At 41.0% G+C, this 13,675-nt stretch overlaps 1 protein-coding gene across 1 annotated transcript in view; it reads left to right on the top strand.

Moving 5' to 3' along the window:
• The window catches only part of LOC122789780, a 728,210-nt gene that overhangs the window by 660,238 nt on the left and 54,297 nt on the right, over positions 1–13,675 (top strand). The window lies entirely within an intron of this gene.

The following is a 13,675-nucleotide window of genomic DNA, read 5'->3' as shown; positions in this document are numbered from 1 at the left end:
CTTGCTTTAGTCTTTGCAGCAGATGACACACATGTATGTTTGGACTAGTCTTTATCAGCCTTACATTTTGTAAATGTTAACATTTGCTTTATTCTTTGTAGCTGATGACACACGTATATTTGGACTAGTCTTCATCAGCCTTACATTTTGGAAATAATGTTAAAATTTGCTTTATTCTTTGTAGTAGATGACGCACATGTATGTTTGGACTAGTCTTCATCAGCCTTACATTTTGTAAATAATGTTAAAATTTGCTTTATTCTTTGTAGTAGATGACACATGTATGTTTGGACAAGTCTTCATCAGCCTTACATTTTGTAAATAATGTTAAAATTTGCTTTATTCTTTGTAGTAGATGACACATGTATGTTTGGACAAGTCTTCATCAGCCTTACATTTTGTAAATAATGTTAAAATTTGCTTTATTCTTTGTAGTAGATGACACATGTATGTTTGGACTAGTCTTCATCAGCCTTACATTTTGTAAATAATGTTAAAATGTGCTTTATTCTTTGTAGTAGATGACACACATGTATGTTTGGATGAGTCTTCATCAGTCTTACTTCTTTTTTCCTTGATGTTGCAAATTTATACTATATATTTGTCTATGTTTCTTGCCTTCTGGCCCAGGTTGTAGTTTCAAAATGGCTGATTGAATTTGTTGACTTACCCACTTAATTAAAATAAATTTCAACATTAGACTGCCAGACAAATGCAGGCATCTAACTTATCCTTCACTGAATATCGCCGTTTCAGACTAAAAGGCAGCCGGGCAGATCCACTGTAAGTGTTCTCATTTCTTTGCAAGCTTCCGTTTTCCTGACAGTGTATCCTAATTTTATTGAATTGGGTTATAATATAATCAGATAAAAGCTGGACACTTGCTGCCTGTTAAATACATGCCATATGTAAGGCAGAGACAAGAACCAAACAACCTTTATCTGGAGCACATGTATATCCACAGCCCTACTGCCTGACATTTTCAGGCATCATAATGCACCATTAAAAGCCCTAAAGACTTGTATATTTAACTGCATTAGCTAGCAATCAGTCTAGCAGGTTTTACAAAAGGTCTGCATGAGACTCTACATACATATTTGCTTGAAGAAATTTGTTTAATTAGATGAGGTAAACACCAGCTTGTTATGTTTGAACATTAAGTTAATTACATACTTCCTGACCTAGGATGATTAACTTTATTGTGTGCATTTGTAGAACCAGAAATGTAATTATGAAGCACTGTTTGTAGTGTACTTCAGCATTTGTGATTTTGATAGTGTATGTTAATGTCTTTTAGTGTGGCATTCATAGTTTCATAGGTGTGTAATAGGCTAATGGCCCTGGAGCCTTTACAAGCCTAGCCAATAGAAGTGCCGTGGCATCGTGCCGCCCGATGTTAGTTCCCAGTCCCTCTATCAAGTAGAGCCACTAGCGTGATCCCCGCGGTGAACTTTCTATTTCCCATCCACTCATGAAGATTTCTCTCTGCAAAGGACACAAAAGTGGCTCCTGTGTTCAGATTAGCCGAAAAAGAAAGAAAGAAAGAAAAAGATATTTGTTACATAAGTATTTGAAAGTGATTCATCTTTGGCCTTTTGCTTTATCTGTATTACCTAGTTCACCTGTGGCCATTTGCTTTCTTTCTATTACCTAGTTCACCTGTGGCCATTTGCTTTCTTTCTATTACCTAGTTCACCTGTGGCCATTTGCTTTCTTTCTATTACCTAGTTCACCTGTGGCCATTTGCTTTCTTTATATTACCTAGTTCACCTGTGGCCATTTGCTTTCTTTCTATTATCTAGTTCACCTGTGGCCATTTGCTTTCTTTCTATTACCTAGTTCACCTGTGGCCATTTGCTTTCTTTCTATTACCTAGTTCACCTGTGGCCATTTGCTTTCTTTGTATTACATAGTTCGCTTGCACCTGTTTGCTTTCTGCACATTTTGCAGTTTTACTTCCTCCTCTACCTTTCCTTTCCCAGTTTTTGTGCTTGAACATGCCAGCTAGTGTTTCCCCCGTCACCTGCCTCCTTTCTCCTTGCATTCATTCCTGATATTCCCAAAGCTTCTCAGTCATTAGGAGTTGGTACAAAGCCCAGCTGTCACCTTTCCTTCACCTGTTCACTGCTTTGGTAGGAACCATCTGTGTGCATGGTAAATATCCACAGTATCCCTGCTAATTTGTTTAAGTTATTGCTTCTCGTACATCAAGTAAATATTCTAATTACCAGAAAATGCTGGCTGCCTGGACCAGTGTTTGTCAGTGTGTTGCAGTTGTTGGCTGCTTGCTATTTCAGGCTAAAGCTTAAAGAAATTGAATTTATTTATGGCATTTGAAAAACAAAGGCACAATGAACCATTATAACATATTTCATTGCCAAAATAGGAATGGATTTCATGGAACTTTTGCTTTTTTATTTTCTATTTGCTCACTGGGTAAGTGAACTAGTCTACTGACCCTTTTCAGCCATGATCAAGAGCAGAAAATACATCACGGGTCATTCAATTAACAATATTATCTACAAAATGAGTACTTAAATACACTTTATGTTTGAATATCAAATTTATTACACAGTTCCTGACCTAGGATATGCATACTAACACTGTTGCTGATGGAATGTTTGTTATATACAAATATATATATATATATATATATATATATATATATATATATATACATATACACACACACACACACACACACACACACACACACACACACACACACACACACACACACACACACACACACACATATGGGGCTACTATACATGATCGAAATTTTAGAAAGCAGAAACCCATATGGCCGAGACCATATGTTTGACTTTTGAAATTTTGAACATGTAAAAAAAAAAAAATAAAAAAATAAAAAAAATGAAAACTTACCAACACATTGCTAGAAAGGGGGGCAAGTTCCCCTGCACCCTCCACACCCCCTGGAATTTAAATATACCAACTCCGAGATCGCACTACAGTGCGGAAGATGGGAATCTTCCCATTCCGCACTATATGGAGATGCCCGTTCTGCATGATCGACATTTCAAAAGTCGATCATATGGTATCGGCTACATGGGTTTCGGCCTTCTGAAATTTCAATCATTTGTAGGGGACCCCCCTCCCACACACACACACACACATACACACACACACACACACACACACACACACACACACACACACACACACACACACACACACACACACACACACACACACACACACACACACACACACACACACACACACACACATATATATATATATACACACACACACACACACACACACACACACACACACACACACACACACACACACGCATACACACACACATATACATATATACAGATATTTTTATTTGTGGTTTACTAAATAAACCTTTATTTTTTAATTTAAATATTGCATGCCTCCAGTGTCTTTCTGGACTCATACTGGGGGTGTGTTTATGACAGAATTGTCCAGACACTTGTGAAAATAAAGTTCCACATGGGACCTCTACTGTCAAGTATAAACTATGTTTTGGGCAAACAATTCCCTATTGTATGTGACTGCTGTTTTCTTTACATGATTAGCTGGTGTCTGCAACTACAGCTGAATTTCTGGGGAAAATCATGAAGTCACCTATAGGGGACTGACCAATATCTTATACAGTTACAATGACAGCCAATAGGGGATTGACCAATTTCTGATACAGTTACAATAACAGCCAACAGGGGACTGACCAATATCTGATACAGTTACAATGACAGCCAATAGGGGATTGACCAATTTCTGATACAGTTACAATAACAGCCAACAGGGGACTGACCAATATCTGATACAGTTACAATGATAGCCAATTGTACTTGCCAACATAGCTGCCACCATCAAGACTGTGCCACCTAAGAAACAATTAACCAAGGAGTATGAGCTGAAATCTTATTTAGTGACATTTAAGTGCTATGCCATCATAGAGAACAAGAGATGAAGAGACTGGGCAAAAATCCTGTCATTCCATCTAACAAGAAAGGCACTGAAAATGTATATAAATGCAGGTGAGACTGAATACATGGTCTAAGTAAACATAAGAAAGCAATTTAGTCAGAGCTGGAACAGCTACTGAGAAGTAAACAGTAAAATGTCATATCTGGATTTTTAATTTAGACAGATCAGTTAGGAGCACAGCTGCATGACTTAAATCATATTTTAAAGCTTTGAGTTGATAGCAGCAATAAAATGCAAATGTCAGGAATTTTAGCAGTAGACAAGTTTAAAATGACTTTACCTATCTAAAGAATTACATGGGTATTGGAAAGTGATCCCAAGGGCTACAATAAACTGCTAACTTAAGTTAGAAATTTTATTAATTAATGACACAATGCTTAAAAATGAATTGTCTGTTTCTAAGGATAAAAATATATGAAAATAAACTTCTGTTTTGAAACATTTTGAAACTAAAACCAGTAAGTAAAGCAGTTCTGAAGCTATGCTAGGGCAAAGAGAGTGGTTGCCAAGGATGCAGGCTCTTAGGGGCTATGGTCAGTGCCTCCAGAATGCAAGCTCTTAGGGGGCACATTCAGTGCCTCCAGGATAGAGGCTCTTAGGGGGTATGATCAGTGCCTCCAGGATGCAGGCTCTTAGGGGGTATGATCAGTGTCTCCGATGAGTTGTTGATTATTTACAAGTGCAGTAATTATCCTGAACTTCAAAAGTTTTTTTTCTTTGGTCCTTAACTTTGATGCTAATCTCAAACTGGGATTACAGAGAGCACCAATTAACCTAGTTCCAGCTCTGACGTCAAATGTTAATTTTTTACAAATGTGGAGGAGGAATTCATAGGTTCATAGGTAGGTACTAGGCTATTGGCCCTAGGGCTTTTATAAGCCTAGCCAAAAAGGTACCCTGGCTTTCGCCACCCAAGAAAATTATTTTCCTGTGCCCTTGTCAAGCAGAGCCACAGAAGGGATCCCCGGGGTGAATTTCCTCTCTCCCATCCAATCATCAAGATTTTTCTTGAAGAGTGCAAATGAGGAGCTTTGCTTGATATAGATCAGTAGTTTGTTCCAGAGTATGGGAAGTCTCTGGGACAGAAGTCTTTCCCTCCAGCATGTTCTGTTTATTGTGGTGACAAGGTTTAGGTCCTTAGAGTGTGTAGCTCAGAGGGATTGGGATTTCTTTAAGTGGAGCATGTCTAACAGCTCTGGGTTGACATAGTTTTGAATGTTAGGCAGAGATCGCCTCTGAGAAGGTGATATACCACGGAGTAAAGCTGGAGTTTTTTGAGAAGGTATGTGTAGGGCATCTGTTTGAGGCCGGTAATCCTCTTTGTGAGGTATTTCTGTGGCCTTTCCAGTTGTTGTAGATGTCGTGTGAGGTACATACCAAAGGGCCGTTGTATTCTATAATGGGTCTAATGAATGATGAGTACAGGGGAAGAATGACCTCTTTTTTCCTGGACGAGAAACCTTTTGTGATGAGGTGTGCCACACAGAAGGACTTCCTGACTACTGTGGCGATGTGAATATCAAAGGTGAGACTACTGTCCACCTATGTCCCAAGGTCTCTTATCATACTTTCGGTGTTAAGTAGACTACCGCCTACGTGGTAGTTCATGGGTACAGAGTTTTTACCAAAATGGATGACAATGCACTTTTTGGCATTCAACTTGAGGCCATGGCTTTGACACCAGGCCTTAAGTGAGGCTCTTTTGTGGGATGTCCACATCATTAAGAGTTTTGATTATGGCTCCTAGTTTGCAGTCATCTGTAAACTTCATTAGCCAAAGACCTTCTGTGTTAGCCTGTACTTCAGAGAAGTAGATATCAAACAGGAGAGGACCCAGGTCTGAACCCTGTAGTACCCCACGTGTCACTGGTCTGAAGTCGGATTTGGAGTCTGCTACTTTCACAGTGTGGGTTCTGTCAATGAGCCAGTTGGCAACCCATCTTGTGACATAGGGATTTATACCTAGTTTAGTGAGTTTATCTATAATTCCAGAGTGGGGGATTGTGTCGAAAGCCTTGGTGAGATCTAGATAGGCTGTATGAACCACCTTACCCTCATCTACGGCTTTGGTGACCACTTCAAAGAAGTCTATCAGGTTTAGGAGACATGATCTGCCTTTACAAATCTGAACTGGGTGGGGTCCAGAGTTTGGAGATTACCAGTGTCATTGTTTATAAGTTCCATGATGATACGTTCCATAGCCTTGCAGATCAGGCTCATCAGGCTAATGGGGTGGTAGTTCCCGGGGTCTGTGGTGGCTCCCCGTTTGTGGAGTGGGATATCCTTCACTGTAAGCCATTCAGTGGGCACAAAGCCTGAGGTGAGGCTTTGATTGAACATGGTACTTAGGTGGGGTGCCAGTTCATTCTATAGTTCATGTAGAACGCAGCCTGGGATGCTGTCAGGTCCCATGAATGCTGTGTTCTTGGCTTTGGAGAGTGTGGTTTTTACCTGTGCAGCCATGATTACAGGAACTTTGCATTCTTCCAGTATAGAGATGAGCCCTTTGAGGGGTGAGAGGGGGGCAAAGTTAGCACTGAACCTATCTGCCAGGATGTTGGCAATATCAGTTGGTTCTGTATATTTAGTGCCATTGTGCTGTAACTCAGATCAGATCTGAGTGTTGCCCTTGAGATTTTTGACATAGCTATAGAATGCTTTATGGTTGTCTTTAGAATCAGTGGTGATTTTGTTTTTGTAACTAGCTTTGGAGGATTGTATGAGGGATCTCAGCTTCTTACTGAGTCTGACCAGGGAGTTCCTCCAATCATGGGATTTTACTCTTTTTTGCAGGAGTTTCTTTCTTCTGTTGTAGAGTTTGTATATGGCAGGGGACCACCAGATTGGCTTCCTCTTTTTGGAGGACAGCATCTTGGTTCTGTTAGGGAGTGCACGATCCATGCACTCATGTAAGTGCTTGTAAAATGCATTTGTGTAGGATTCAGCAGTTCTACCTTTATTGTCCGTCTGCATGGGTGTTGTGAAGTTTGCCACTTCTGTCTTAAGAAGCGTGAAGTTGGCTTTGGAGACATTTTTTATGGTGGTTTCCCTAATTGGTGGTCATGGTGGGATGTGGATGTCTAGGCTGATTAGCTTGTGGTTGGATCTGACCAACGAGGAATTGACCACTGGTGTGGAACACCGGTTGCCCATGTTGGTAATGACCAGGTCTAGGATATTGCTGCTCCTGGTGAGTGTGTGGATAAGTTGATCCAAGGCATTGGAATTTATGAATTCCAGAAAACGTTGAGCAAAAGAGCTGGTACATGAGTAGTTTTCCCAGTTAATGGTGAGGTAGTTGAAACTGCCCATTATTAGGTTGTACCCTAATATTTTCCACTGTATCAAGAAATGAGGAGTGGGAATCCTGGGGCATGGTGGGGGATCTGTAGCAAGCTGCAGTTTGGATTGTGGTCTTACCCAGAGTTAGTTTCACTTGAATAATCTCAGATGCATTATGCTGAACAACTAGCCTGGCGGTGTGGATATCTTTAATGAATATGGACACACCTCCACCTTTAGTGTTTCAGTCCAGGTTAGATGGCCAAAAGGAGTGGTATGAATTATAGCCTGGTAATACAGGGGTGCTCTCTGGAGCCTTGAACCAGGTCTCTGTCACTGTACAGATGTCGATGGTCTCCATTTTAAGGAGTGCCTCGAGTGAGTGCATTTTGAGGTTTAGACTTCTAGCATTGAATAGCATTACCCTCAGATTTTGCTTGCTTGTACCTGTTACGGTGGTGAACTTGTCATTTGAACCATGCCTAAACAATGCACTATAGGGGTGGCAAGAGCCTTAGCTGTAATCCCAAGGGCAACAGGTGCAGGCCATCTCTGGCAAAGCATTGTGATCTGTCATCCCAGGCAGACAGATACTGGATCCCCTTAGAATGACACCAGATCTTAGCCAATTGTTGAAGTTAATCATTTTGTCCTTGTACTGTGGTATCATTCTGGGTGATGGCAGGATGCTACTCAGGGCTGGGGTCATACCTGCTTGGGCTACAAGATTAGACAGCTTCTCTATGTCTCTTTTCATGTTGTCCAGGGAGTTATGTCTCAGGTCATTCACACCAACATGGACAATGACAGAGTCATATTTGTACTTGTTGTGGCGTGACCTGAGTGTGTGCATTATGTGGCGGATCCTGGGACCTGGCAGGCATCTGACAGTAACTTTCTCCTTGTTTAGCCTGGTGAGTGGAACATCAGTGTGCCTGACAATAAAGTCACCTATGACTAGAGTGTTGGGTACGTTGCTATGACTTATGGGCTGTGGTTGAGTGGCACACTGAGTTTGTGGGCAATGTGTCATTTAGGTTGTATTGGGGGGTGGAGGTTGCTTGCTTTTTTGCTTTGAAGGTCCCTGTTGCTTGGACAGATTTTTATTGAGAGCCTCCACAAATGTAGGTTTGTGTTTTGTGTTTCTATGTGTGTGTTTGGGTGGTGTAGGTTTTGCGGGACTATGTGATGAGTGTGGTGTGGTGCAAGTGTTTACCTTCTCCTCTTGACTGTCTAGTCCAGTCTTAGGTGAAAAGAGCTTTGCTTCCAGTTTAGCTATATAAGTGCATCCATCACAGGTTGTAGTGTTGGGTGGTAGGAGGAGACGGTTGTCTGTGTAAATGAGGCAATTGCTGCATTGCCCCAAGATGCCCAGATTCATCAGGTAAACAGGAGGAAACACCAGAAGCTGACCCTTAGACATGCCTGGATAGGTGCTTATTTATTAAGTACTAAAAACTGTTTTCCTCTAGACAAGTGAGGAAAGTTGAGTGCTGTAGTAATTTGTAGCTTATTTAGTGCTTACAACGAGTTCTGAACACGTGCTGCACTCAAAGAAACAGATTTGATTGCTAAAACTAAAAAACTGGCTAGTTCTAAGGGAAAATTCGAAGAGCAGACCTAATGGGCCGGGAATAGTTTAACCCTAGCTAATTAGGTCTGCTCTTCGAATTTGTATAAAGTGTTTTTTTTTTTTTTTTTAGATAAGCTGCCTAGTGCTTACCTCTCCTACTGATAAGCTAGAAGGCTTCCCTCTGACACAGAAAGGCCTGGGGACTCAGAAACTTGCAAACAATCTTTGATATAGCAAATCTGTATCTGGACTAAACTACTTACAGGAAAGGCAGGAAACAAGCTTAGAAATGTTTCTTTTTTTTTTTTTTTTTGTAAAGTGTAAAGGGTGAAAGGAGGAGCAGAAGATAATTCAATGTTAAGAAACTAAGTGGGTTGGCTTTCTCAAATGTTCTCCCTGTATTAGGTAGAATGAGGTAATGACACTAGACTGGGAGGAGTATCCCAGATCAAATTTACAGTAGGGGTGGGCAACTGCAAAGCCACCAAGTATAAGAACAGAATACCAATACGGAGGGACAGTGGGAAACAAAAATCAGAACAAACAAACCCAAATAGATGCTTAACAAATGTAGAAAATTTCCAGTTAATACCTCACACACAGTGAAACTAGCTAGAAATGTATGCAGCAGACAATTAAAGTGCTATAAATAACTCGTAAAAATAAGCAGAAAACAGGATACTTAATGTTATATATCACAGATCAGTTTGCTCAGTGCCCTTCCTCTGATTAGCTCAGTGTGAAATGGCAGAAACACTCACAAGTTAACTTCTTAAATAACAGAAAGTTGAAACCTGAAACAACTTTAAAAAAACTCGAAAGTACCAGTGAAGTGCTTACATCAAGCTGCAGTCCAGCTAACCCCAATCAGCCAATGACCATAAACATTTCCCTCTCACTGAAATGCAAGAGTGGCTAAACTAAGATGGCCTGGAGCATGTGCTCAAACACACAGCCTCTACAAACAACCAACTAGGCCCAAAACACAAGCCTGAATATGAAGAATGCTACAACTGCCCACATTACTTAGGTAGAAAAAAAATTGCAGAAATGTTTATCACAGCAGAAAAGCAGCAGTGAGCCTTTAAATGAAAGTTTTAAACAGGTAAAGGAGCAAGGAGATTATAGAGACTGCATTTATCTGCAAGCAAATAAGTTATAGGATGCAATCCTTGGCAGGAAATCAGAACAAATAAACCCAAACAGATGCTTAACAAATGTAGAAAATTTCCCGTTAATACCTCACACACAGTGAAACTATCTAGAAAAGTATGAAGCTGACAATAAAAGTGCTATAAATAACTTGTAAAAATAAGCAAAAAAAACAGGATACTTAATGTTATATATCACAGATCAGTTTTCTCAGTGCCCTTCCTCCGATTAACTCAGTGTGAAATGGCAGAAACACTCACAAGTTAACTTCTTAAGTAACAGAAAGTTTAAACGTGAAACAACGTAAAAAAACTAGAAAGAACCAATGACGTGCTTACTCCAAGCTGGAGTCCAGGTAACCCCAAGCAGCCAATGTCCATAAACACTTCCCTCTCACTGAAATGCAAGAATGGCTTTGGCTAAACTAAGATGGTCTGGAACATGTGCTCAAACACACAGCCTCTACAAACAACAAACTAGGCTCAAAACACAAGCCTGAATATGGTTAATGCTACAACTACCCACACTACTTAGGTAGAAAATAAACTGCAGAAATGTTTATCACAGCAGAAAAGCAACAGTGAGCCTTTAAATTAAAGTTTTAAACAGATCAAGGAGACTCTAGAGACTGCTTTTAACTACAAACAAATAAGTTATATGATACACTCCTTGGCAGGAAATCAGAACAAACAAACCCAAACAGATGCTTAACAAATGTAGAAAATTTCCATTTAATACCTCACACACAGTAAAACTAGCTAGAAAAGCATGCAGCAGACAATAAACATGCTATAAATAACTCATAAAAAAGCAAAAAACAGGATACTTAATGTTACATATCACAGATCAGTTTGCCTAGTGCCCTTCCTCCGATTAGCTCAGTGTGAAATGGTAAGATATTGCTAAGATATTTGCTTCTGCACACAGTTTCTCCAGCCAACTTGGTAGACATGGGCATCCTGAGGCAGTGTAGCAAATGCTTCATGTTTTCCATCAGCCCTCTTCTCCTAGTCCACACAAACTCAACATGTGAGAAATGCAACTATATTAAGAACCTTGAATGCATGCTCTCACACACCATAGGTTCATAGGTTCATAGTTTAGTAGTAAGCTAACTGCCCTTGCGAGCCATTTTAAGCCTAGCCAATTATCCCTTGTGAGACTCAAACCCTGCACCTTGTGTTTGTAAGGCAAACACCTTAGCTATTAAGCCACCCTCCCAACCAGTCAGTGCATATGACAATGAGCGGGTTATCAGCATACATGCCTCACCTTTTATTCCACCCAAACCCACATCACACATACTTACATGTGCAGAGGTCATCACCAGAAACATACCAACACCAGAGACATCCCAAACACAAGCACGCTACACATAATACTTCCTCTGTAGAATGCAGTACACATAATAGGTCACGTGCCAGTATCTCACCTCTCAAGCCCTTAAGGCAAAACACAAAATCAAACATATTGGTTGTAGCTGATTCCATCATGAGACACACAGATGTCCGTGTCACCAGGGTGGATAAGGAAAAGGTTGCGGTCAGCTGTCTGTCAGGGTCCGCCATATCACAGGCACTCAAGTCTCTCAACAACAGGTACTGTTATGACTCCATCATAGTCCATGTTGGTGTGAATGACTTGAGACATACCTCTCTGGACTATATGAAGAAAGACATGACTGAGCTCTTGGACTATGTGTCTCAGGCAGGTACATCCCTAGCCTTTAGCAGCATTTTACCTTCACCAAGATGATGCCTCAATACAGACAGAAAATGATTGACTTCAGTAATTGGTTTAGTTTCTGGTGTCATTCTAAGGGATCCATTATCTGTCAACCTGGGATGAAATGATCAACATACCTGGATGCTTTGTCAGAGATGGTCTTCATTCTTCACCCCTTGGATTTTGGATTCTGGCTAAGGCTCTTGCCACCCACATAGTGCCTTTTTTAGGCAGTGTCTCAAGGACAAAATTCCCGATATAAAAATGCCATATAAAAACAACCTCAAGGTTATGCTGCTAAATGCTAGTAGTCTTAACATAAAACTGCACTCACTGAAAGAAGTTCTCACCTTGGAAGATGCAGACATTTGTGCAGTCACAGAGACCTGATTCAAGGCTGTGGAGAGCACCCCAGCCATACCGTGTTACACTTCCTTCCACAAGTTCAGACCACAGACTGAAGGTGCGACAACTAAAGGAGACAGTGTGTCAATATTCATTGAAGATCAATACACCTGACAGCTACAGGACCCCCTCTATGAATCAAGACACCCACTCTGCCTATTTGGATCTACTTGAGTCTATCAAGATACATTTGAACACCATGGTTTTGGTGACTTTAACTACCCATCCATTGACTAGATAAGTTACTCGTACTGAAACTCACTTGCCCAAATGTTCCTCAACTTTGTTAACTCCAGTGCCCTGGACCAGCCAGTTGACTCCCCCACAAAGGGTGCCAACATCCTGGTTCTGGTGCTTACCAATATGGGGGACCACTGTAGCACTCCACTGTGAGTACTTCCCTGCTGAGATCTGACCAGAAAATCAGTCTCATTCAAAGTAACTATCATACCTGATCCCCCCCCCCCCCAGCAGCAACTAAACTCAAAAACGTCTCCAAAGCATATTATAAACTCTTACAGGATGCTATAAATAGATTCACTGAACCTCCATACTCAGATGGAACTGGTAACTATGCCAAGTTCTACACCAGTGCTTTATACAAACACCTGTATAACTACATTGACTTGGCCATACCTGATAGGACCAAAACAAGCTCCTCAAGGAAGAATAAACCTGCCTGTTGGACAACTGCCATTAACAGGCTTTACAATAAAAGGAAGAAATTGCTGTCTAAGAATAAGAGGGAGCAAGCCCTAAACTGGAAACACTCCTGCCTCAGCTTAAACATGCAAAAAGGGCGGCGCAGTGGTGCAGTGGTTAACATTGTCGCCTCACAGCAAGAGGTTCACTGGTTCGATTCTCGGCTGGGGTGCCTTCTGTGTGGAGTTTGCATGTTCTCCCTGTGTTCGCGTGGGTTTCCTCCGGGTACTTCGGTTTCCTCCCACATTCCAAAGACATGCATCTGGAGCATTTCTCCCCGGGCCTCCACTGAAAACGGGCTCTGTGGAACCTAGTCAAAGTTTCCCGGTCAACAAATGATAAAATAAAAAAAAAAAAAAAAAAAAAAAAAAAGGAAGTCCTCCAAAGCAAACTACAAATCTAAATTAGCTTCTTCTACTAAAGACAACCATAAGGCATTCTTTAGTTACATCTGTAACCTAAAAGAAAAGGCCCAGATTTGTGCCAAACTGATAGTTAATGATACCACAAATACTGAGCCTGTGGACATAGCTGACCTGTTGACCGATAGATTCTGTGAAAATTTCACTCCCCTGTCCCTGCCACATGTAACCCATGACATCCATACCACCTGTCCCCTAACTTGTATCTCTAAAGAGCAGGTCATAAACATCCTGTCTAAGGCCAAAAACACAGCATCTATGGAACCTGATAACATCCCAGGCTGCATCCTACATGGGCTCCAACAAGAATTAGCAATACCATTGGGTAGTCTTTTCAATCATAGTCTAAGCACTGGCTGTGTCCCACCTGAATGGAAAATGGCCACCGTTATTTCCTTGCACAAAGCTGGTGCTTCCACTGACGCTAGGA

The sequence above is a fragment of the Protopterus annectens genome, chromosome 15.part0 (assembly GCF_019279795.1).
Source record: "Protopterus annectens isolate FY-2018-M chromosome 15.part0, PAN1.0, whole genome shotgun sequence".
In the NCBI taxonomy this organism is placed as follows: Eukaryota; Metazoa; Chordata; order Ceratodontiformes; family Protopteridae; genus Protopterus; species Protopterus annectens.
This window is presented reverse-complemented; position numbering and strand designations above follow the sequence as displayed.